The sequence below is a fragment of the Pseudophryne corroboree genome, unplaced genomic scaffold, assembly GCF_028390025.1.
Source record: "Pseudophryne corroboree isolate aPseCor3 unplaced genomic scaffold, aPseCor3.hap2 scaffold_2307, whole genome shotgun sequence".
Lineage (NCBI taxonomy): Eukaryota > Metazoa > Chordata > Amphibia > Anura > Myobatrachidae > Pseudophryne > Pseudophryne corroboree.
In genome coordinates this window covers 13,287-34,663 of record NW_026968960.1, presented here as the reverse complement: position 1 = coordinate 34,663, position 21,377 = coordinate 13,287, and the positions used below count along the sequence as shown (strand labels likewise).

At 46.2% G+C, this 21,377-nt stretch overlaps 17 non-coding genes and 3 pseudogenes across 17 annotated transcripts; 8 read left to right on the top strand and 12 right to left on the bottom strand.

Moving 5' to 3' along the window:
• The first annotated feature begins 2,899 nt into the window (after positions 1-2,899).
• On the top strand, positions 2,900-3,063 carry LOC135010203 (U1 spliceosomal RNA). The gene has a single exon (XR_010209633.1). It is a non-coding gene; the product is annotated as a U1 spliceosomal RNA (small nuclear RNA).
• Positions 3,064-3,215: 152 nt separating this feature from the next.
• LOC135010198 (U1 spliceosomal RNA) lies at positions 3,216-3,378 on the top strand. Its single transcript, XR_010209629.1, has one exon. It is a non-coding gene; the product is annotated as a U1 spliceosomal RNA (small nuclear RNA).
• A 671-nt stretch (positions 3,379-4,049) lies between these two features.
• On the top strand, positions 4,050-4,213 carry LOC135010195 (U1 spliceosomal RNA). The gene has a single exon (XR_010209626.1). It is a non-coding gene; the product is annotated as a U1 spliceosomal RNA (small nuclear RNA).
• A 152-nt stretch (positions 4,214-4,365) lies between these two features.
• On the top strand, positions 4,366-4,528 carry LOC135010196 (U1 spliceosomal RNA). Its single transcript, XR_010209627.1, has one exon. It is a non-coding gene; the product is annotated as a U1 spliceosomal RNA (small nuclear RNA).
• Positions 4,529-5,202: 674 nt separating this feature from the next.
• On the top strand, positions 5,203-5,366 carry LOC135010189 (U1 spliceosomal RNA). Its single transcript, XR_010209620.1, has one exon. It is a non-coding gene; the product is annotated as a U1 spliceosomal RNA (small nuclear RNA).
• A 152-nt stretch (positions 5,367-5,518) lies between these two features.
• LOC135010197 (U1 spliceosomal RNA) lies at positions 5,519-5,681 on the top strand. Its single transcript, XR_010209628.1, has one exon. It is a non-coding gene; the product is annotated as a U1 spliceosomal RNA (small nuclear RNA).
• A 3,289-nt stretch (positions 5,682-8,970) lies between these two features.
• Positions 8,971-9,134, bottom strand: LOC135010181 (U1 spliceosomal RNA). Its single transcript, XR_010209613.1, has one exon. It is a non-coding gene; the product is annotated as a U1 spliceosomal RNA (small nuclear RNA).
• Positions 9,135-9,826: 692 nt separating this feature from the next.
• Positions 9,827-9,968, bottom strand: LOC135010204 (U1 spliceosomal RNA; annotated as a pseudogene).
• Positions 9,969-10,120: 152 nt separating this feature from the next.
• LOC135010214 (U1 spliceosomal RNA) lies at positions 10,121-10,284 on the bottom strand. The gene has a single exon (XR_010209641.1). It is a non-coding gene; the product is annotated as a U1 spliceosomal RNA (small nuclear RNA).
• Positions 10,285-10,976: 692 nt separating this feature from the next.
• On the bottom strand, positions 10,977-11,118 carry LOC135010202 (U1 spliceosomal RNA; annotated as a pseudogene).
• A 152-nt stretch (positions 11,119-11,270) lies between these two features.
• Positions 11,271-11,434, bottom strand: LOC135010225 (U1 spliceosomal RNA). Its single transcript, XR_010209651.1, has one exon. It is a non-coding gene; the product is annotated as a U1 spliceosomal RNA (small nuclear RNA).
• Positions 11,435-12,738: 1,304 nt separating this feature from the next.
• TRNAN-AUU (transfer RNA asparagine (anticodon AUU)) lies at positions 12,739-12,812 on the top strand. Its single transcript has one exon. It is a non-coding gene; the product is annotated as a tRNA-Asn (tRNA).
• A 5,364-nt stretch (positions 12,813-18,176) lies between these two features.
• On the bottom strand, positions 18,177-18,292 carry LOC135010228 (U5 spliceosomal RNA). Its single transcript, XR_010209654.1, has one exon. It is a non-coding gene; the product is annotated as a U5 spliceosomal RNA (small nuclear RNA).
• A 275-nt stretch (positions 18,293-18,567) lies between these two features.
• On the bottom strand, positions 18,568-18,683 carry LOC135010218 (U5 spliceosomal RNA). Its single transcript, XR_010209644.1, has one exon. It is a non-coding gene; the product is annotated as a U5 spliceosomal RNA (small nuclear RNA).
• Positions 18,684-18,957: 274 nt separating this feature from the next.
• On the bottom strand, positions 18,958-19,073 carry LOC135010222 (U5 spliceosomal RNA). Its single transcript, XR_010209648.1, has one exon. It is a non-coding gene; the product is annotated as a U5 spliceosomal RNA (small nuclear RNA).
• A 275-nt stretch (positions 19,074-19,348) lies between these two features.
• Positions 19,349-19,464, bottom strand: LOC135010224 (U5 spliceosomal RNA). Its single transcript, XR_010209650.1, has one exon. It is a non-coding gene; the product is annotated as a U5 spliceosomal RNA (small nuclear RNA).
• A 274-nt stretch (positions 19,465-19,738) lies between these two features.
• Positions 19,739-19,854, bottom strand: LOC135010223 (U5 spliceosomal RNA). Its single transcript, XR_010209649.1, has one exon. It is a non-coding gene; the product is annotated as a U5 spliceosomal RNA (small nuclear RNA).
• A 264-nt stretch (positions 19,855-20,118) lies between these two features.
• Positions 20,119-20,234, bottom strand: LOC135010226 (U5 spliceosomal RNA). Its single transcript, XR_010209652.1, has one exon. It is a non-coding gene; the product is annotated as a U5 spliceosomal RNA (small nuclear RNA).
• A 270-nt stretch (positions 20,235-20,504) lies between these two features.
• LOC135010216 (U5 spliceosomal RNA) lies at positions 20,505-20,620 on the bottom strand. Its single transcript, XR_010209642.1, has one exon. It is a non-coding gene; the product is annotated as a U5 spliceosomal RNA (small nuclear RNA).
• A 144-nt stretch (positions 20,621-20,764) lies between these two features.
• Positions 20,765-20,892, top strand: LOC135010213 (U1 spliceosomal RNA; annotated as a pseudogene).
• The last annotated feature ends 485 nt before the right edge of the window (positions 20,893-21,377 follow it).

The following is a 21,377-nucleotide window of genomic DNA, read 5'->3' as shown; positions in this document are numbered from 1 at the left end:
AGCTTCGGGCTTGTGATTCCCTCACCCTCTTACACTCCACACCCATAGCCTTATTAACTGTTGTATTATTGTACAGTTTAAATGTATAGTGCAGTTCATGATTTATAGTGTAGGCTGGCCTGTGCTGTAGTTCTCGAACTGTACTATACCGTCAGCATTTGTATTGTGTTTTGGCTGTGCCGCAACGCGGTACTTATGTGTGTAATGTTTATGTATGTTTTTTTGCTTCTTTATGTGCATCGGTCCTACAAGTACTGAAAGCTCTTCTCCCATCTCCCTTTTCTGAAAAGCCATTTAATATATGGGCCCTCATTCCGAGTTGTTCGCTCGCAAGGCGAATGTAGCAGAGTTACACACGCTAAGCCGCCGCCTACTGGGAGTGAATCTTAGCTTCTTAAAATTGCGACCGACGTACGCGCAATATTGCGATTACAAACGAGTTAGCAGTTTCTGAGTAGCTTCAGACTTACTCTGCCTGTGCGATCAGTTCAGTGCTTTTCGTTCCTGGCTGACGTCATAAACACACCCAGCGTTCGCCCAGGCACTCCCACCGTTTCTCCGGCCACTCCTGCGTTTTTTCCGGAAACTGTAGCGTTTCCAGCCACACGCCCCTAAAACGCCGTGCATCCGCCCAGTAACACCCATTTCCTGTCAATCACAATGCGAACGTCGGAGCGATGAAAATGCCGTGAGTAAACTTACTTTCTTCATAGTAAAGTTACTTGGCGCAGTCGCAGTGCGAACATTGCGCATGCGCACTAAGAGAATTCTCACTGCGATGCGATGAAAATCTCCGAGCGAACAACTCGGAATGAGGGCCCTGGTTCCCAGATAGGGGACATATCAGATATTGGATTTCAAAAGCATCAAATATCATACCACTTTTATTGCCATCAAAGATAAACATTGATTGTTTTCAGATATTGGCTTGAAAAAGCAGTCTTTATTGACATAAAAAAAAACATACATAAACATTACACACATAAATACAGTGTTGCAGCACAGCCAAAACACAATACAAATGCTGACGGTATAGTACAGTTCAAGAACTACAGCACAGGCCAGCCTACACTATAAATCATGAACTGCACTATACATTTAAACTATACAATAATACAACAGTTAATAAGGCTATGGGTGTGGAGTGTAAGAGGGTGAGGGATTCACAAAACCGAAGCTTTATTGTAACACAGACACATATAAGGGGAGGGTCAATAAATAGAAAGATATCCTTTACTATAGAATGTAGTCCAATCCGACCTCTGTGCTCTTCCACAACTGAAAAACAGATAGTGTTCCCAAGCCTTCCATCCTGGAATATCTTTGGTCTTTCGCCAATGAAGAAAACAATCCCTCCCTCCAGCAGACCCTTCAACCACGATACAAGATCACAGCCAAAAGGCCGAGAAGCAACTACACTTGAGCTTAACAAAAATGGCTAAAACTTAGTGGAGGAAAGTGCAGTGCACCAAAACATAAGCTGACACAATCATGGAGAATGCGCCAGCATATATGCTCTTCTATCTATATTTTGCAAACCTGCTCTTGTCCCCTCCAGCTGCTCTATGTAGATTTAACGTCTGGCAAGGTGCATAACCCACTGACAAGCAGGCACACTCCTGCATGAGTTTTCTCTCTCACTAGCTGGATGATACACAATCATTTGCATGTGCTCCACCTCCGACACACCACCCACCCAACCACCCAGCTCTAGCTGGCTTGGCTCTAGCACATGGGTCTTCATCCTGTGGCCCTCCAGCTGCTGTGAAACTACACATCCCAGCATGCCCTGCCACAGTTTTGCTATTAAGGTATGCTAAAACTGAGGCAGGGCATGCTGGGATGTGTAGTTCCACAGCAGCTGGAGGGTCGCAGGTTGAAGACCCATGTTTTAGCATGCCTGTTCTATGATGCATGTCTAGCAGGCATTTGCTGACTGTCACTTGAGGGAGACACACATCAGGAGATGCAGCATATCGGAGGTCTTCGATGCCTTTCCAGCAAATGCACACCACCTGCTGCTGGTCTGGACACAAAACAATGCCCACAATCGAAGTCCCAAAATGCCCAACTACAGGATTCATGTATGTAGTGAATTTAGGAATGAATTTAGAAGTAGGAAATTAAGTTAGTTCACAAGTACATTCAAATTCAGATCTAAAGACTAAACACAAAACACAAAATAAGACTCCACAGAGCAATTATCAGGTGTCTTTATCAATTGTTGCATTTAAAAAATCAAGCAATTAGGGAACACAATGTTGCGACAATCTAACCCTATTTGCAAAATAGTACTAAATAAGTTTGTCGATGTAAGACATTTGCAAAGGCGCAAACAAAACACGCTGGAAAATGCAACTGAATCTGTTTTTGGAGGTTAGAATAGATGCAGGATCAAGTAGCTCAATGGGTAGGGTGTTTGATTAGAATTCAACAGGTTATAGGTTTGAATCCTGGGTATGATAGTTTGAGGTGTTATTTAATAAAGCATGTTTATATATTAGTCACACATGGCTTACTTGTACAAATGGCATGTCACCAGTTAGTGCTGACTGCTGATATGCCATTTGCACAAACATGCCATGTGTGACTGTATATGCATTTAAGGAGTGCACCCCGGCAATACCACAAACCATTGAGTGCCAAGTATACTAGATATATCTTCATATCTCATGTGCTTTCTCTGAGACCAATCTTGTTATGCCCCTTCTCCAGAAGGCATGCACCTTTTGTCCATATTGCAAAAATGGGGAGGGGGGGGGCATATAATTATCTGTCACAGGGCACCAAAAAGTCTAGTTATGGCTCTGGTATGCATTATGTAATCTGGCAGACCATCTCTCCTTTACTTGACAGAGATGTGCCTGAGCAGCGGCCCTCCCCAGCCCTATCCCAAATCATACTTATTTTGCATAGGAGATACCATGGTCATGAAGATTGTTCTCCCAGGGTGAGGTTCATTCATTGCATTCTGGGTATGCTGACCCCTGTGATTTCCCCAAATGTGGGAAACTCGACTGCATTATTTGTGGTAGTGGGGGACTGTGTTTGTGCTTTCCTCTGGTCAGCTCTGGTAAAAGTCAGATTTCTTTGTCTCAGATCTTCCTCTAGCCTTGTTCTTCTTTCGAGAATTCCCTTGTGCTGCCTCAGTTGGATCTCCTTCACTTGACAGGGGGGTACCCGAGCAGCGACCCTCCCCAGCTCTAGCCCAACTCCTACTTACCTGCCAGGTGAGATACTATGATCATGAAGGTGCTTCTCCCAGGGCAAGGCTCACCCATTGCACTCTGGGTGTGCTGCTCCTGCGATTTCCCCAAATGTGGGAAACTTGACTGCATAATTTGTGTTTCCCCTGGTCGGCTCTCGTATAATTCAGATCTCTTTGTCTCAGGTCTCTCTCCAGCCTAGTTTGCTGTCTGTTTCCACTTCTCTTTTCTTGAGCCGCTCCCTTCTATGCCCTTGCGCACTATCCTTACTTCTCCCGTCTGCTTACTTTGTGCCTTCCAAAGCACAATGCAAACTACAGGTAGTGCTGCAGGGCCCACACCCTTTTACTTGCCGTACAGAGCAGCTCTAGAGCTGTTACAGTGCCCAGCTGCTGCAAGAAATCAGCTTGTATGCTTCAGGGGCTGGGGCATAGCCAACATGAGCCCCACACCGAAGGAGGGTGGAGGTGTTTAATGCGAACTAGGGGTCATCCAAGCACCGCAAAAGGCCGCCATGCCCTGCACGCCCCTTTTCTCTTTTCATATGCAGACGAGGGTTGAAGCCAACTTTGACCCACTGCTTGGATGACATCACCATATGCAAATCCATCTGCTGCAGGCCTTCCCCCAGGAATGCTTGCACTAGTTGTTGCATTTGGTTTGTTGTTTGGGGGTGCTTCAGTATTAGGCAGCCTTCTGCCCTCCCATGTTCATCTGAAAATATGTGTTCTCCCTGCAGTTGTTGTCCCCAGATGAGAGTTCCCTTGTGCTGCCTCAGTTGAATCTCCTTTACTTGACAGAGATGTGCCTGAGCAGCGGCCCTCCCCAGCCCTATCCCAAATCATACTTATTTTGCATAGGCGATACCATGGTCATGAAGATTGTTCTCCAAGGCTGAGGTTCATTCATTGCATTCTGGGTATGCTGACCCCTGTGATTTCCCCAAATGTGGGAAACTTGACTGCATTATTTGTTGTAGTGGGGGACTGTGTTTGTGTTTTCCTCTGGTCAGCTCTGGTAAAAGTCACATTTTTTTGTCTCAGATCTTCCTCTAGCCTTGTTCTTCTTTAGAGAGTTCCCTTGTGCTGCCTCAGTTGGATCTCCTTCACTTGACAGGGGGGTGCCCGAGCAGCGACCCTCCCAAGCTCTAGCCCAACTCCTACTTACCTGCCAGGTGAGATACTATGATCATGAAGGTGCTTCTCCCAGGGCAAGGCTCACCCATTGCACTCTGGGTGTGCTGCCCCTGCGATTTCCCCAAATGTGGGAAACTTGACTGCAGAATTTGTGTTTCCCCTGGTCGGCTCTCGTGTAATTCAGATCTCTTTGTCTCAGGTCTCTCTCCAGCCTAGTTTGCTGTCTGTTTCCACTTCTTTTTTCTTGAGCCCCTCCCTTTTATACCCTTGTGCACTATCCTGACTTCTCCTCCTGTCTGCTTACTTTGTGCCTTCCAATGCACAATGCAAACTACAGGTAGTGCTGCAGGGCCCACAACCTTTTACTTGCCTTACAGAGCAGCTCTGGAGCTGTTACAGTGCCAAGCTGCCGCAAGAAATCAGCTTGAATGCTTCAGGGGCTGGGGCATGGCCAACATGAGACCCACACCGAAGGAGGGTGGGGGTGTTTAATGCAAACTAAGGGTCATCCAAGCGCCGCAAAAGGCCGCCATGCCCTGCACGCCCCTTTTCTCTTTTCATATGCAGACGAGGGTTGAAGCCAACTTTGACCCACTGCTTGGATGACATCACCATATGCAAATCCATCTGCGGCAGGCCTTCCCCCAGGAATGCTTGCACTAGTTGTTGCATTTGGTTTGTTGTTTGGGGGTGCTTCAGTATTAGGCAGCCTTCTGCCCTCCCATGTTCATCTGAAAATATGTGTTCTCCCTGCAGTTGTTGTCCCCAGATGAGAGTTCCCTTGTGCTGCCTCAGTTGAATCTCCTTTACTTGACAGAGATGTGCCTGAGCAGCGGCCCTCCCCAGCCCTATTCCAAATCATACTTATTTTGCATAGGAGATACCATGGTCATGAAGATTATTCTCCCAGGGTGAGGTTCATTCATTGCATTCTGGGTATGCTGACCCCTGTGATTTCCCCAAATGTGGGTAACTCGACTGCATTATTTGTGGTAGTGGGGGACTGTGTTTGTGTTTTCCTCTGGTCAGCTCTGGTAAAAGTCAGATTTCTTTGTCTCAGATCTTCCTCTAGCCTTGTTCTTCTTTCGAGAGTTCCCTTGTGCTGCCTCAGTTGGATCTCCTTCACTTGACAGGGGGGTGCCCGAGCAGCGACCCTCCCCAGCTCAAGCCCAACTCCTACTTACCTGCCAGGTGAGATACTATGATCATGAAGGTGCTTCTCCCAGGGCAAGGCTCACCCATTGCACTCTGGGTGTGCTGCCCCTGCGATTTCCCCAAATGTGGGAAACTTGACTGCATAATTTGTGTTTCCCCTGGTCGGCTCTCGTATAATTCAGATCTCTTTGTCTCAGGTCTCTCTCCAGCCTAGTTTGCTGTCTGTTTCCACTTCTTTTTTCTTCAGCCCCTCCCTTTTATACCCTTGTGCACTATCCTGACTTCTCCTCCTGTCTGCTTACTTTGTGCCTTCCAATGCACAATGCAAACTACACACCCTTTTACTTGCCTTACAGAGCAGCTCTGGAGCTGTTACAGTGCCAAGCTGCTGCAAGAAATCAGCTTGAATGCTTCAGGGGATGGGGCATGGCCAACATGAGCCCCACACCAAAGGAGGGTGGGGGTGTTTAATGCGAACTAGGGGTCATCCAAGCACTGCAAAAGGCCGCCATGCCCTGCATGCCCCTTTTCTCTTTTCATATGCAAATGAGGGTTCCAGCCAACTTTGGCCCACTGCTTGGATGACATCACCGTATGCAAATCCGTCTTCTGCAGACCTTCCCCCAGGAATGCTTGTACTAGTTGTTGCATATGGTTTGATATTTGATGGTGCTTCAGTATTAGGCAGCCTTCCGCCCTCCCATGTTCATCTGAAAAGATGTGGTCTCCCTGCAGTTGTTGTCCCCAGACGAGAGTTCCCTTGTGCTTCCTCAGTTGAATCTCCTTAACTTGACGGGGGAGGGGCTGCCCGAGCAGCCACCCTCCCCAGCCCTATCCCAACTCATACTTATTTTGCATATGAGATCTCTTGATCATGAAGATTGTTCTCACAGGGTGAGGTTCATCCATTATATTTTAAAATAGGAAGGTACAAATTACATATTTGAATTGCATTTATGTGCTGGATTCAAATGTCCCCCCCCCCCCTTCCTTTCTCAATTGTGCCCGTCAGCAGCTATTCTAAGGTTGCTGCCAATGGGTGTGACACATTAATTTCTTCTGTGGGGTACACAGGACTCCACAAGGATTCACATTGGGGTGTAGAGTAGGATCTTGATCTGAGGCACCAACCGGCTCAAAGCTTTTGACTGTTCCCAAGATGCTCAGCGCATCCTCCTCTATAACCCCGCTTCCATGAACAGGGAGCTCAGTTTGTAGTTGGTGCCTTCAGTAGCAGGCCACTTAACAGGGGCCTGCCTCAGGCAGCCTATTCTTAGCTATTAATTTTGACAAGAAAAGAAGAACTTGTTTTATGAGAATCTACAAGGGCTGCAGCAGGCTAGGTCTAATAGACATCTTTACTGCAGCTTCATCACTCCCAGCGGCGCTGTATACTCCCGTGCCCTGGTTGCTGGGTCACTGCAGCGGAGGCTCCGGTTTCTTCCTAAGGTCAGTCACACACGCACCGCCCTTCCGGATCACGAGGCCGCTGATGAAGGGGAGCGTGGCCGTAGGGGGTGGACCGTGTGTGCACTGGCGTGGACACTGATTACTGGGCAGCCGCTCCACGAGCCACCAGGTACAGTTAAGGAGCACAGGTCTGGGGTTTTTTCTCCCATATTAAACCAATTTTGTACTGCCCGCAGCGCATTGTGATAGGTAATAGGGCCTGATTCAGGTTGGATTGCAATCACAGTAAGCGATCCAACTGCAAAAATTGCTAAGAGCATACGCATGTGCCTGCATTTTCTGCGGCACCCCGCAGAGAATGCGATCGCCTCTGCCTGTCAATCGGGGCAGGGGGGGAGAGGGGGGTCAGCAACACTCCATTTCCAAGTCAGGGATGGAGCGGTGCGGGGGCAAGGCTTCAAAATGGGGTCTGCAACGGAGGAGACACAGGGGGCGTGGTCACAGCGGCTGTATGACATCACATTCAGCCGCTGTGATCACAAAAATGGTGGCGGCTTCCTGCGCGCACATACAGTCTGCACCAGCAGGAGGCTACACCATTTTTTATGATCACGCTGAACTGCAGTGCGACTGCAATTACAGATTGGTCAAGAAGGGAGGCGTCATGCTGGGTGGCCATGTCCTGTCACTGTGCAGGAGCCAGCACCGCTCACACACTAGTCCCCGGGTGAAGCCCCCAACCCCCGGGACACCCGGAGCAACAAAATGTAGATTCAGGCCACCAGGCCACGCCCCTACCTATGAAACCATGCCTCCTTTTTACCATTGCGCTGCTTATCTGCGCGCACTGCATTACAATCTCCTTCGCCACCTCTCTGGGTGTCACCAGTGATAGTGACACCTCTGCCATGCTTGTAGCAGCTGGTCCTAAGATCTACGCCTCAAGCCCTGAGTGTTTGCCCTTGTGACTTGTTGATCATCATAGCGAAGCAGATGCTTACAGAAAACTGCAGGGGCTTAGATTGAAAATAAAAAAATATATGGGTATAAGGTAGAGAGGAGCGGGTTCGGTTCTCCGAGAACCGAATTCCCCACGAACTCCACGTGGTTTACACTGGTCCGAGGCAGGCTCGGTTGTTCCCGCCTGACTCGGAAAACCTGAACAAGGGAAAATGTCATCATCCCGCTGTCGGATTCTCGCGAGATTCGGATTTCATATAAAGAGCTGCGCGTTGCCGCCATTTTTACTCGTGCATTGAAGAGGGAGCGGAGAGGACGTGGCTATGTTCTCTCAGTGGAAATCTCAATATCAGTGCTCAGTATCAGTGGTTACTTATTGCTGCTCAGTAATACTAGTAGTGTGTCTCTCCTGCTCAGTGTCAGTTCTCAGTAGTATCCTCATCAGTGCTCAGTATCACTGCTCATTGTCTTGTGCTGCATTGTGGTGCTCAGCATACTACAGTACATTACTAATAGTCCAGTGCTGCATCTTGCTGCTCAGTGTCAGTTCTAGTATCCTCATCAGTGCTCACTATCACTGCTCATTACATTGTGGTGTTCTGTATACTACAGTAACATAGTAATATAGTAACATATAGTAATATAGTTTTTGAGGTTGAAAAGAGGCAAATTGCCCATCGTGTTCAACCTGTTTTAAGTTGTGATGATTCTACATACTTGCTGAATAATGTTTTATGACTAGTTAACTACTACAACTCATGTTACCCCCGGATTAACCATGTTGATATTTTAAGTATTATAACCTTGGATAGCTTTTTCATTCAGAAATGTATCCATTCCTTTTTTAAATCCAATTACAGAGTCCGCCATTACCACCTTCCCTGGCAGGGAATTCCACATCCTGATTGCCCTAACAGTGAAGATCATAGTATCTCACCTGGCAGGTAAGTAGGAGTTGGGCTAGAGCTGTGGAGGATTGCTGCTTGGGCACCCCCTGTCAAGTGAAGGAGATCCAACTGAGGCAGCACAAGGGAACTCTCGAAAGAAGAACAAGGCTAGAGGAAGATCTAAGACAAAGAAATCTGACTTTTACCAGAGCTGACCAGAGGAAAGCACAAACACAGTCCCCCACTACCACAAATAATGCAGTCGAGTTTCCCACATTTGGGGAAATCACAGGGGTCAGCATACCCAGAATGCAATGAATGAACCTCACCCTGGGAGAACAATCTTCATGACCAAGGTATCTCCTATGCAAAATAAGTATGATTTGGGATAGGGCTGGGGAGGGCCACTGCTCAGGCACATCTCTGTCAAGTAAAGGAGATTCAACTGAGGCAGCACAAGGGAACTCTCATCTGGGGACAACAACTGCAGGGAGAACACATATTTTCAGATGAACATGGGAGGGCAGAAGGCTGCCTAAAACTGAAGCACCCCCAAACAACGAACCAAATGCAACAACTAGTGCAAGCATTCCTGGGGGAAGGCCTGCAGCAGATGGATTTGCATATGGTGATGTCATCCAAGCAGTGGGTCAAAGTTGGCTTCAACCCTCGTCTGCATATGAAAAGAAAAAAGGGGCGTGCAGGGCATGGCGGCCTTTTGCGGCGCTTGGATGACCCCTAGTTCGCATTAAACACCTCCACCCTCCTTCGGTGTGGGGCTCATGTTGGCTATGCCCCAGCCCCTGAAGCATTCAAGCTGATTTCTTGCAGCAGCTGGGCACTGTAACAGCTCCAGAGCTGCTCTGTAAAGCAAGTAAAAGGGTGTGGGCCCTGCAGCACTACCTGTAGTTTGCATTGTGCGTTGGAAGGCACAAAGTAAGCAGACGGGAGAAGTCAGGATAGTGCACAAGGGTATAGAAGGGAGGGGCTCAAGAAAAAAGAAGTGGAAACAGACAGCAAACTAGGCTGGAGAGAGACCTGAGACAAAGAGATCTGAATTATATGAGAGCCGACCAGGGGAAACACAAATTATGCAGTCAAGTTTCCCACATTTGGGGAAATCGCAGGGGCAGCACACCCAGAGTGCAATGGGTGAGCCTTGCCCTGGGAGAAGCATCTTCATGATCATAGTATCTCACCTGGCAGGTAAGTAGGAGTTGGGCTAGAGCTGGGGAGGGTCGCTGCTCGGGCACCCCCCTGTCAAGTGAAGGAGATCCAACTGAGGCAGCACAAGGGAACTCTCGAAAGAAGAACAAGGCTAGAGGAAGATCTGAGACAAAGAAATCTGACTTTTACCAGAGCTGACCAGAGGAAAGCACAAACACAGTCCCCCACTACCACAAATAATGCAGTTGAGTTTCCCACATTTGGGGAAATCACAGGGGTCAGCATACCCAGAATGCAATGAATGAACCTAACCCTGGGAGAACAATCTTCATGACCATGGTATCTCCTATGCAAAATAAGTATGATTTGGGATAGGGCTGGGGAGGGCCGCTGCTCAGGCACATCTCTGTCAAGTAAAGGAGATTCAACTGAGGCAGCACAAGGGAACTCTCATCTGGGGACAACAACTGCAGGGAGAACACATATTTTCAGATGAACATGGGAGGGCAGAAGGCTGCCTAATACTGAAGCACCCCCAAACAACAAACCAAATGCAACAACTAGTGCAAGCATTCCTGGGGGAAGGCCTGCAGCAGATGGATTTGAATATGGTGATGTCATCCAAGCAGTGGGTCAAAGTTGGCTTCAACCCTCGTCTGCATATGAAAAGAATAAAGGGGTGTGCAGGGCATGGCGGCCTTTTGCGGCGCTTGGATGACCCCTAGTTCGCATTAAACACCTCCACCCTCCTTCGGTGTGGGGCTCATGTTGGCTATGCCCCAGCCCCTGAAGCATTCAAGCTGATTTCTTGCAGCAGCTGGGCACTGTAACAGCTCCAGAGCTGCTCTGTAAAGCAAGTAAAAGGGTGTGGGCCCTGCAGCACTACCTGTAGTTTGTATTGTGCGTTGGAAGGCACAAAGTAAGCAGACGGGAGAAGTCAGGATAGTGCACAAGGGTATAGAAGGGAGGGGCTCAAGAAAAAAGAAGTGGAAACAGACAGCAAACTAGGCTGGAGAGAGACCTGAGACAAAGAGATCTGAATTATATGAGAGCCGACCAGGGGAAACACAAATTATGCAGTCAAGTTTCCCACATTTGGGGAAATCGCAGGGGCAGCACACCCAGAGTGCAATGGGTGAGCCTTGCCCTGGGAGAAGCATCTTCATGATCATAGTATCTCACCTGGCAGGTAAGTAGGAGTTGGGCTAGAGCTGGGGAGGGTCGCTGCTCGGGCACCCCCCTGTCAAGTGAAGGAGATCCAACTGAGGCAGCACAAGGGAACTCTCGAAAGAAGAACAAGGCTAGAGGAAGATCTGAGACAAAGAAATCTGACTTTTACCAGAGCTGACCAGAGGAAAGCACAAACACAGTCCCCCACTACCACAAATAATGCAGTTGAGTTTCCCACATTTGGGGAAATCACAGGGGTCAGCATACCCAGAATGCAATGAATTAACCTAACCCTGGGAGAACAATCTTCATGACCATGGTATCTCCTATGCAAAATAAGTATGATTTGGGATAGGGCTGGGGAGGGCCGCTGCTCAGGCACATCTCTGTCAAGTAAAGGAGATTCAACTGAGGCAGCACAAGGGAACTCTCATCTGGGGACAACAACTGCAGGGAGAACACATATTTTCAGATGAACATGGGAGGGCAGAAGGCTGCCTAATACTGAAGCACCCCCAAACAACAAACCAAATGCAACAACTAGTGCAAGCATTCCTGGGGGAAGGCCTGCCGCAGATGGATTTGCATATGGTGATGTCATCCAAGCAGTGGGTCAAAGTTGGTTCAAACACCTTTGCAAAGTTCTATAAGTTTGATACCCTGGCTGAGGAGGACCTCCTGTTTGCTCAATCGGTGCTGCAAAGTCATCCGCACTCTCCTGCCCGTTTGGGAGCTTTGGTATAATCCCCATGGTCCTTTCGGAGTCCCCAGCATCCTCTAGGACGTAAGAGAAAATAAGATTTTAAACCTACCGGTAAATCTTTTTCTCGTAGTCCGTAGAGGATGCTGGGTGCCCGTCCCAAGTGCGGTCTACTTCTGCAAGACTTGTATATAGTTATTGCTTACATAAGGGTTATATGTTAGTTTACATCGGTCTTGGACTGATGCTATGTTGTTTTCATACTGTTAACTGGGTAGTATATCACAAGTTATACGGTGTGATTGGTGTGGCTGGTATGAATCTTGACCTTGGATTAACAAAAATCCTTTCCTCGTACTGTCCGTCTCCTCTGGGCACAGTTTCTCTAACTGAGGTATGGAGGAGGGGCATAGAGGGAGGAGCCAGTGCACACCCAGATCTAAAGTCTTTCTTAAAGTGCCCATGTCTGCTGCGGAGCCCGTCTATCCCCCATGGTCCTTACGGAGTCCCCATCATCCTCTACGGACTACGAGAAAAAAAAATTACCGGTAGGTTTAAAATGTTATTTTTTTCTCTGCAACCCACTGCTAAATTGTGCTTCCTAGCTGTTTTTTATAAAATCACTTAATTAAATCTAACTCTGATTACGTCAGAGAAGGCCAGGTACCCTACACCATAAGAGGGGGTTTGAAATTTTGACTTGTCTACTTAAAGATCACCAAAATCTGATGACAAGGTCAATTACATCCCTGGGTGGGATTGAACCACCAACCTTTTGGTTAATAGCCCATGTAAGTGCAAGAAATCCTGAAGCACTCACTCATCATGGGAAAGTACCAATGTGTTTCTTACAAAAATTCTCCAGATTATTGACTTTTTAAAGTTTTTCTAGGAAACGTTCTAGATGAATGCTTATTAGCCTTTGTCAGTATTGACTTTCGCAAGGTGTCTCTGTGGCGCAATCGGTTAGCATGTTTGGCTATTAACCAAAAGGTTGGTGGTTCAATCCCACCCAGGGATGTAATTGACCTTGTAATCAGATTTTGGTGATCTTTAAGTAGACAAGTCAAAATTTCAGAAACCTCCCTTATGGTGTAGGGTACCTGGCCTTCTCTGATGTAATCAGAGTTAGATTTGATTAAGTGATTTTATAAAAAAACAGCTAGGAAGCACAATTTAGCAGTGAGTTGCAGAGAAAAAAAATTATGCTGGCAGAAAAGTCCAATTGAGTGATTAAACAGCTCTTCATTTTCTGATTTTATGTTTATGCTAACAAATTTGCTCTCTGAAAAGTGTCCACAAAGCCAAGTCTCTGATTAACACCTTTGTAGGAATGGTTTTTCACCTATTACTGAATTAAACTTGCTTCATTGGAAAGGCATCAAAGATGCATCCTCATTTCAATGTCTACTGAAATAATACAGGTTGACACCAGGAAACGTCACTGCATCCTTGCTGCTTCCTCATGGGGAAGTCTGTTTAATGTGAAAACAAGGTGATATCTAATCAGCACACAGGTAAGGAATTAAGAAAATCTTTCTTTATGGGTGAAGATGTTTCTCACAAATTGTTGTCCCAATGCATCATTGAAATTCAAGATGGAAGATGATTTTCATATATCACTTGTACATTTTGCATTGCTCTTCTGGTGACAATGTAGTTTGTTTTTGTCAATTACCATTTCAGTAATAGGGTAAAGAAAATTAAGAGAATTTTTTAAAGAAAACAATGCTGTCAATATACTATTAAAACAAATTAAAATGATAAAAGTTATTGTACTTTAAGTAAAAATAAAAGTGCCAAAATATCAATCCCAGTTTTTGATTACTTTAATTATAAAAAAAAAATGCACATAGCAGAGGATAGTTTCGATCAATCGACCTCTGGGTTATGGGCCCAGCATGCTTCCATTGCACTACTCTGCTGCTCATGGAAGTGTCAGAGATCCTGAAGACTAAATTGATTAAAGGCCTAAAAGTACTGGACTATAAGGAAAGACTTACTAGGCTGAATATTTATACACTAGAAAAGAGGTGCCTAAGAGGAGATATTATTAATATCTTCAAATATGTAAAGATACATAACAAAGAGTTATCAGAGGAATTATTTATTAAAAGAACACGTGGTCACTCGCTGCGACTGGAGGAAAGTTCAGAACGCAATGGAGGAAAGGGTTCTTCACTGTTAGGGCAATCAGGATGTGGAATTCCCTGCCAGGGAAGGTGGTAATGGCGGACTCTGTAATTGGATTTAAAAAAGGAATGGATACATTTCTGAATGAAAAAGCTATCCAAGGTTATAATACTTAAAATATCAACATGGTTAATCCGGGGGTAACATGAGTTATAGTAGCTAACTAGTCATAAAACATTATTCAGCAAGTATGTAGAATCATCACAACTTAAAACAGGTTGAACACGATGGGCAATTTGCCTCTATTCAACCTCAAAAACTATGTTACTATATTACTATGTTATTGTAGTATACAGAACACCACAATGCAATGAGCAGTGATAGTGAGCACTGATGAGGATACTAGAACTGACACTGAGCAGCAAGATGCAGCACTGGACTATTAGTAATGTACTGTAGTATGCTGAGCAACACAATGCAGCACAAGACAATGAACAGTGATACTGAGCACTGATGAGGATACTACTGAGAACTGACACTGAGCAGGAGAGACACACTACTAGTATTACTGAGCAGCAATAAGTAACCACTGATACTGAGCACTGATATTGAGATTTCCACTGAGAGAACATAGCCACGTCCTCTCCGCTCTCTCTTCAATGCACGAGTAAAAATGGCAGCAACGCGCAGCTCTTTATATGGAATCCGAATCTCGCGAGAATCCGACAGCGGGATGATGACATTTTCCCTTGTTCAGGTTTTCCGAGTCAGGCGGGAACAACCGAGCCTGCCTCGGACCAGTGTAAACCACGTGGAGTTCGTGGGGAATTCGGTTCTCGGAGAACCGAACCCGCTCCTCTCTACCTTATACCCTATCAATTTTTTTATTTTCAATCTAAGCCCCTGCAGTTTTCTGTAAGCATCTGCTTCGCTATGATGATCAACAAGTCACAAGGGCAAACACTCAGGGTTTGAGGCGTAGATCTTAGGACCAGCTGCTACAAGCATGGCAGAGGTGTCACTATCACTGGTGACACCCAGAGAGGTGGCGAGGGAGATTGTAATGCAGTGCGCGCAGATAAGCAGTGCAATGGTAAAAAGGAGGCATGGTTTCATAGGTAGGGGCGTGGCCTGGTGGCCTGAATCTACATTTTGTTGCTCCGGGTGTCCCGGGGGTTGGGGGCTGCACCCGGGGACTAGTGTGTGAGCGGTGCTGGCTCCTGCAAAGTGACAGGGCATGGCCACCCAGCATGACGCCTCCCTTCTTGACCATGCTGTAATTGCAGTCGCACTGCAGTTCAGCGTGATCATAAAAAATGGTGTAGGCTCCTGCTGGTGCAGACTGTATGTGCGCGCAGGAAGCCGCCACCATTTTTGTGATCACAGCGGCTGAATGTGATGTCATACAGTCGCTGTGACCACGCCCCCTGTGTCTCCTCCGTTGCAGACCCCATTTTGAAGCCTTGCCCCCGCACCGCTCCATCCCTGACTTGGAAATGGAGTGTTGCTGACCCACCTCTCCCCCCCTTCCCCGCCCCGATTGACAGGCAGAGGCGATCACATTCTCTGCGGGGTGCCGCAGAAAATGCAGGCACATGCGTATGCTCTTAGCAATTTTTGCAGTTGGATCGCTTATTGTGATTGCAATCCAACCTGAATCAGGCCCTATTACCTATCACAGTGCGCTGCGGGCAGTACAAAATTGGGTTAATATAGGAGAAAACCCCCCAGACCTGTGCTCCTTAACTGTACCTGGTGGCTAGTGGAGCGGCTGCCCAGTAATCAGTGTCCACCGCAGTGCGCACACGGCCCACCCCCTACGGCCTCGCTCCCCTTCAGCAGCGGCCTCGTGATCCGGAAGGGTGGTGTGTGTGTGACTGACCTTAGGATGAAACCGGAGCCTCCGCTGCAGTGACCCAGCAACCAGGGCACGGGAGTATACAGCGCCGCTGGGAGTGATGAAGCTGCAGTAAAGATGTCTATTAGACCTAGCCTGCTGCAGCCCTTGTAGATTCTCATAAAACAAGTTCTTCTTTTCTTGTCAAAATTAATAGCTAAGAATAGGCTGCCTGAGGCAGGCCCCTGTTAATTGGCCTGCTACTGAAGGCACCAACTACAAACTGAGCTCCCTGTTCATGGAAGCGGGGTTATAGAGGAGAATGCACTGAGCTTCTTGGGAACAGTCAAAAGCTTTGAGCCGGTTGGTGCCTCAGATCAAGATCCTACTCTACACCCCAATGTGAATCCTTGTGGAGTCCAGTGTACCCCACAGAAGAAATTAATGTGTCACACCCATTGGCAGCAACCTTAGAATAGCTGCTGACGGGCACAATTGAGAAAGGAAGGGGGGGGGGACATTTGAATCCAGCACATAGATGCAATTCAAATATGTAATTCGTACCTTCCTATTTTAAAATATAATGGATGAACCTCACCCTGTGAGAACAATCTTCATGATCAAGAGATCTCATATGCAAAATAAATATGAGTTGGGATAGGGCTGGGGAGGGCTGCTCGGGCAGCACCTCCCCCGTCAAGTTAAGGAGATTCAACTGAGGAAGCACAAGGGAACTCTCGTCTGGGGACAACAACTGCAGGGAGACCACATCTTTTCAGATGAACATGGGAGGGCGGAAGGCTGCCTAATACTGAAGCACCATATGCAACAACTAGTACAAGCATTCCTGGGGGAAGGTCTGCAGCAGACGGATTTGCATACGGTGATGTTATCCAAGCAGTGGGCCAAAGTTGACTGGAACCCTCATCTGCATATGAAAAGAGAAAAGGGGCATGCAGGGCATGGCGGCCTTTTGCAGTGCTTGGATGACCCCTAGTTCACATTAAACACCCCCACCCTCCTTTGGTGTGGGGCTCATGTTGGCCATGCCCCATCCCCTGAAGCATTCAAGCTGATTTCTTGCAGCAGCTGGGCACTGTAACAGCTCCAGAGCTGTTCTGTAAGGCAAGTAAAAGGGTGTGGGCCCTGCAGCACCACCTGTAGTTCGCATTGTGCGTTGGAAGGCACAAAGTAAGCAGACGGGAGGAGAAGTCAGGATAGTGCGCAAGGGCATTCTTTTCTCTTAGTCCGTAGAGGATGCTGGGGTCACATTAAGAACCATGGGGTATAGACGGGATCCGCAAGAGACATGGGCACTTTAAGACTTTCAAAGGGTGTGAACTGGCTCCTCCCTCTATGCCCCTCCTCCAGACTCCAGTTATAGGAACTGTGCCCAGGGAGACGGACATTTCGAGGAAAGGATTTATTGTTAAACTAAGGTGAGCATCTTACCAGCTCACACCTTAAACATGCCGCAGAACGTGGCATTCAACAGAACACAAGCCAACGGCATGAACAATTGCAGCAAAAAGCTGACCAGAACCATAACACAACATGTGTATAACCACAAGTAATAACTGCAGACACAGTATGGACTGGGACGGGTGCCCAGCATCCTCTACAGACTAAGAGAAAAGGATTTACCGGTAGGTATTAAAATCCTATTTTCTCATACGACCTAGAGGATGCTGGGGTCACATTAAGAACCATGGGGTTATACCAAAGCTCTTGAACGGGTGGGAGAGTGCGTACGACTCTGCAGCACCGAATGACCCAACTTAAGGTTATCATCAGCCAAGGTATCAAACTTGTAAAACTTAGCAAAAGTGTTTACTAAATAGCTGCTCGGCAAAGTTGCAATGCCGAGACTCCCCGACCAGCTGCCAAGGATGAACCCACCTTTCTAGTAGAATGGGTCTTCACCTACTTCAGTAACGGCAATCCTGCCGTGGAACGAGCATGCTGAATCTTACCACAGATCCAGCGCATAATGGTCTGCATGGAAGCAGGACACCAAATCCTGTTGGGAGCATACAGGACAAACAGAGCCTCTGTTTTCCTAATCTGAACCGTTCTGGTGACATACATTTTCAAAGTTCTGACCACAGCCAGAGACTTTGACTCAACGAAGGTGTCAGTGGCCAAAGGCACCATGTGGAAAGATGAACCACCTTCGGCAGAAATTGTTGACGTGTCCTCAATTCTGCTCTATCTTCATGAAAGATCAAATAAAGGCTCTTGTGATACTGCATGGTTTGTACTGTTTTCCATGTGCTCCCAGACCTTTAAGCAAGTAGCATGGTCAAGAAAGTTCTGTTTGAAAAGAAACAACATTTACTGTCATTGTTATGCAAATAAACTTACATTAAAGCTAACAAGAAAGCACACTCATTCTGTCTTTAAACTGATAAAAGAAACCCCAATAATATGGGGCATGCAAAAATTGAGATAAAACTCAGTTTTGCTCCTCTCCACGGAAATCTTTAATAAAAGGCGAAATATTTGTTAGTTCTGAAGAGAAACCAGAGCATGACCAAGATTCCACCTGTCGCCTGAGTGCCATGCCAGCAGTTCTCATTCAGCTGAAAGTGAGCACCCAATTTGAATGAAAGAAAGCAGATTTCTCACCAGGCTTCCCCTTGCTATAAACATGGTTTGTACTCTTTTCCATGTGCTCCCAGATCTTTCAAGCAATTAGTGTGGTCAAGAAAGTTCTGTTTGAAAAGAAACAAACATTTACTGTCATTTCTATGCAAATGAGCTTACATTAAAGCACACTCGTTCTATCTTTAAACCGATAAAATAAAACCCCAATAAGATGGGGCATGCAAAAATTGAGATAAAACTCAGTTTTGCTCCTCTCCACGGAAATCTTTAGTAAAAGGCGAAAGATTTGTTCGTTCTGAAGAGAAACCAGAACATGACCAAAATTCCACCTGTCGCCTGAGTGCCATGCCAGCAGTCCTCATTCAGCTCAAAGTGAGCACCCAATTTGAAAGAAAGAAAGCAGATTTCTCACCAGGCTTCCCCTTGCTATAAACATGGTTTGTACTCTTTTCCATGTGCTCCCAGATCTTTCAAGCAATTAGTATAGTCAAGAAAGTTCTGTTTGAAAAGAAACAAACATTTACTGTCATTTCTATGCAAATGAGCTTACATTAAAGCACACTCGTTCTATCTTTAAACCGATAAAAGAAACCCCAATAAGACGGAGCATGCAAAAATTGAGATAAAACTCAGTTTTGCTCCTCTCCACGGAAATCTTTAGTAAAAGGCGAAAGATCTGTTCGTTTTGAAGAGAAACCAGAGCATGACCAAGATTCCACCTGTCGCCTGAGTGCCATGCCAGCAATCCTCATTCAGCTCAAAGTGAGCACCCAATTTGAAAGAAAGAAAGCAGATTTCTCACCAGGCTTCCCCTTGCTATAAACATGGTTTGTACTCTTTTCCATGTGCTCCCAGATCTTTCAAGCAATTAGTGTGGTCAAGAAAGTTCTGTTTGAAAAGAAACAAACATTTACTGTCATTTCTATGCAAATGAGCTTACATTAAAGCACACTCGTTCTATCTTTAAACCGATAAAATAAAATCCCAATAAGATGGGGCATGCAAAAATTGAGATAAAACTCAGTTTTGCTCCTCTCCACGGAAATCTTTAGTAAAAGGCGAAAGATTTGTTCGTTCTGAAGAGAAATCAGAACATGACCAAGATTCCACCTGTCGCCTGAGTGCCATGCCAGCAGTCCTCATTCAGCTCAAAGTGAGCACCCAATTTGAAAGAAAGAAAGCAGATTTCTCACCAGGCTTCCCCTTGCTATAAACATGGTTTGTACTCTTTTCCATGTGCTCCCAGATCTTTCAAGCATTTAGTATAGTCAAGAAAGTTCTGTTTGAAAAGAAACAAACATTTACTGTCATTTCTATGCAAATGAGCTTACATTAAAGCACACTCGTTCTATCTTTAAACCGATAAAAGAAACCCCAATAAGACGGAGCATGCAAAAATTGAGATAAAACTCAGTTTTGCTCCTCTCCACGGAAATCTTTAGTAAAAGGCGAAAGATCTGTTTGTTTTGAAGAGAAACCAGAGTATGACCAAGATTCCACCTGTCGCCTGAGTGCCATGCCAGCAGTCCTCATTCAGCGCAAAGTGAGCACCCAATTTGAAAGAAAGAAAGCAGATTTCTCACCAGGCTTCCCCTTGCTATAAGCATGGTTTGTACTCTTTTCCATGTGCTCCCAGATCTTTCAAGCAATTAGAATGGTCAAGAAAGTTCTGCTTGAAAAGAAACAGACATTTATAGTCATTGTTATGCAAATAAACTTACATTAAAGCTAACAAGAAACTGATAAAAGAAACCCCAATAATATGGGGCATGCAAAAATTGAGATAAAACTCAGTTTTGCTCCTCTCCACAGAAATCTTTAATAAAAGGCGAAAGATTTGTTCGTTCTGAAGAGAAACCAGAGCATGACCAAGATTCCACCTGTCGCCTAAATGCTGTGCCAGCAGTCCTCATTCAGATCAAAGTGAGCGCCCAACTTGAAAGTAAGCAGATTTCTCACCTGGCTTCTCCTTGCTATAAGCATGGTTTGTACTGTATTCCATGTGCTCCCAGATCTTTCAAGCAAGTAGCATGGTCAAGAAAGTTCTGTTTGAAAAGAAACAAACATTTACTGTCATTTCTATGCAAATGAGCTTACATTAAAGCACACTCATTCTATCTTTAAACCGATAAAAGAAACCCCAAAAAGATGGGGCATGCAAAAATTGAGATAAAACTCGGTTTTGCTCCTCTCCACGGAAATCTTTAGTAAAAGGCGAAAGATTTGTTCGTTCTGAAGAGAAACCAGAGCATGACCAAGATTTTTATCTGAAAATATGTGTTCTCCCTGCAGTTGTTGTCCCCAGATGAGAGTTCCCTTGTGCTGCCTCAGTTGAATCTCCTTTACTTGACAGAGATGTGCCTGAGCAGCGGCCCTCCCCAGCCCTATCCCAAATCATACTTATTTTGCATAGGAGATACCATGGTCATGAAGATTGTTCTCCCAGGGTGAGGTTCATTCATTGCATTCTGGGTATGCTGACCCCTGTGATTTTCCCAAATGTGGGAAACTCGCTTTTATACCCTTGTGCACTATCCTGACTTCTCCTCCTGTCTGCTTACTTTGTGCCTTCCAATGCACAATGCAAACTACAGGTAGTGCTGCAGGGCCCACACCCTTTTACTTGCCTTACAGAGCAGCTCTGGAGCTGATACAGTGCCAAGCTGCTGCAAGAAATCAGCTTGAATGCTTCAGGGGATGGGGCATGGCCAACATGAGCCCCACACCGAAGGAGGGTGGGGGTGTTTAATGCAAACTAAGGGTCATCCAAGCGCCGCAAAAGGCCGCCATGCCCTGCATACCCCTTTTCTCTTTTCATATGCAGATGAGGGTTCCAGCCAACTTTGGCCCTCTGCTTGGATGACATCACCGTATGCAAATCCGTCTTCTGCAGAACTTCCCCCAGGAATGCTTGCACTAGTTGTTGCATTTGGTTTGTTGTTTGGGGGTGCTTCAGTATTAGGCAGCCTTCTGCCCTCCCATGTTCATCTGAAAATATGTGTTCTCCCT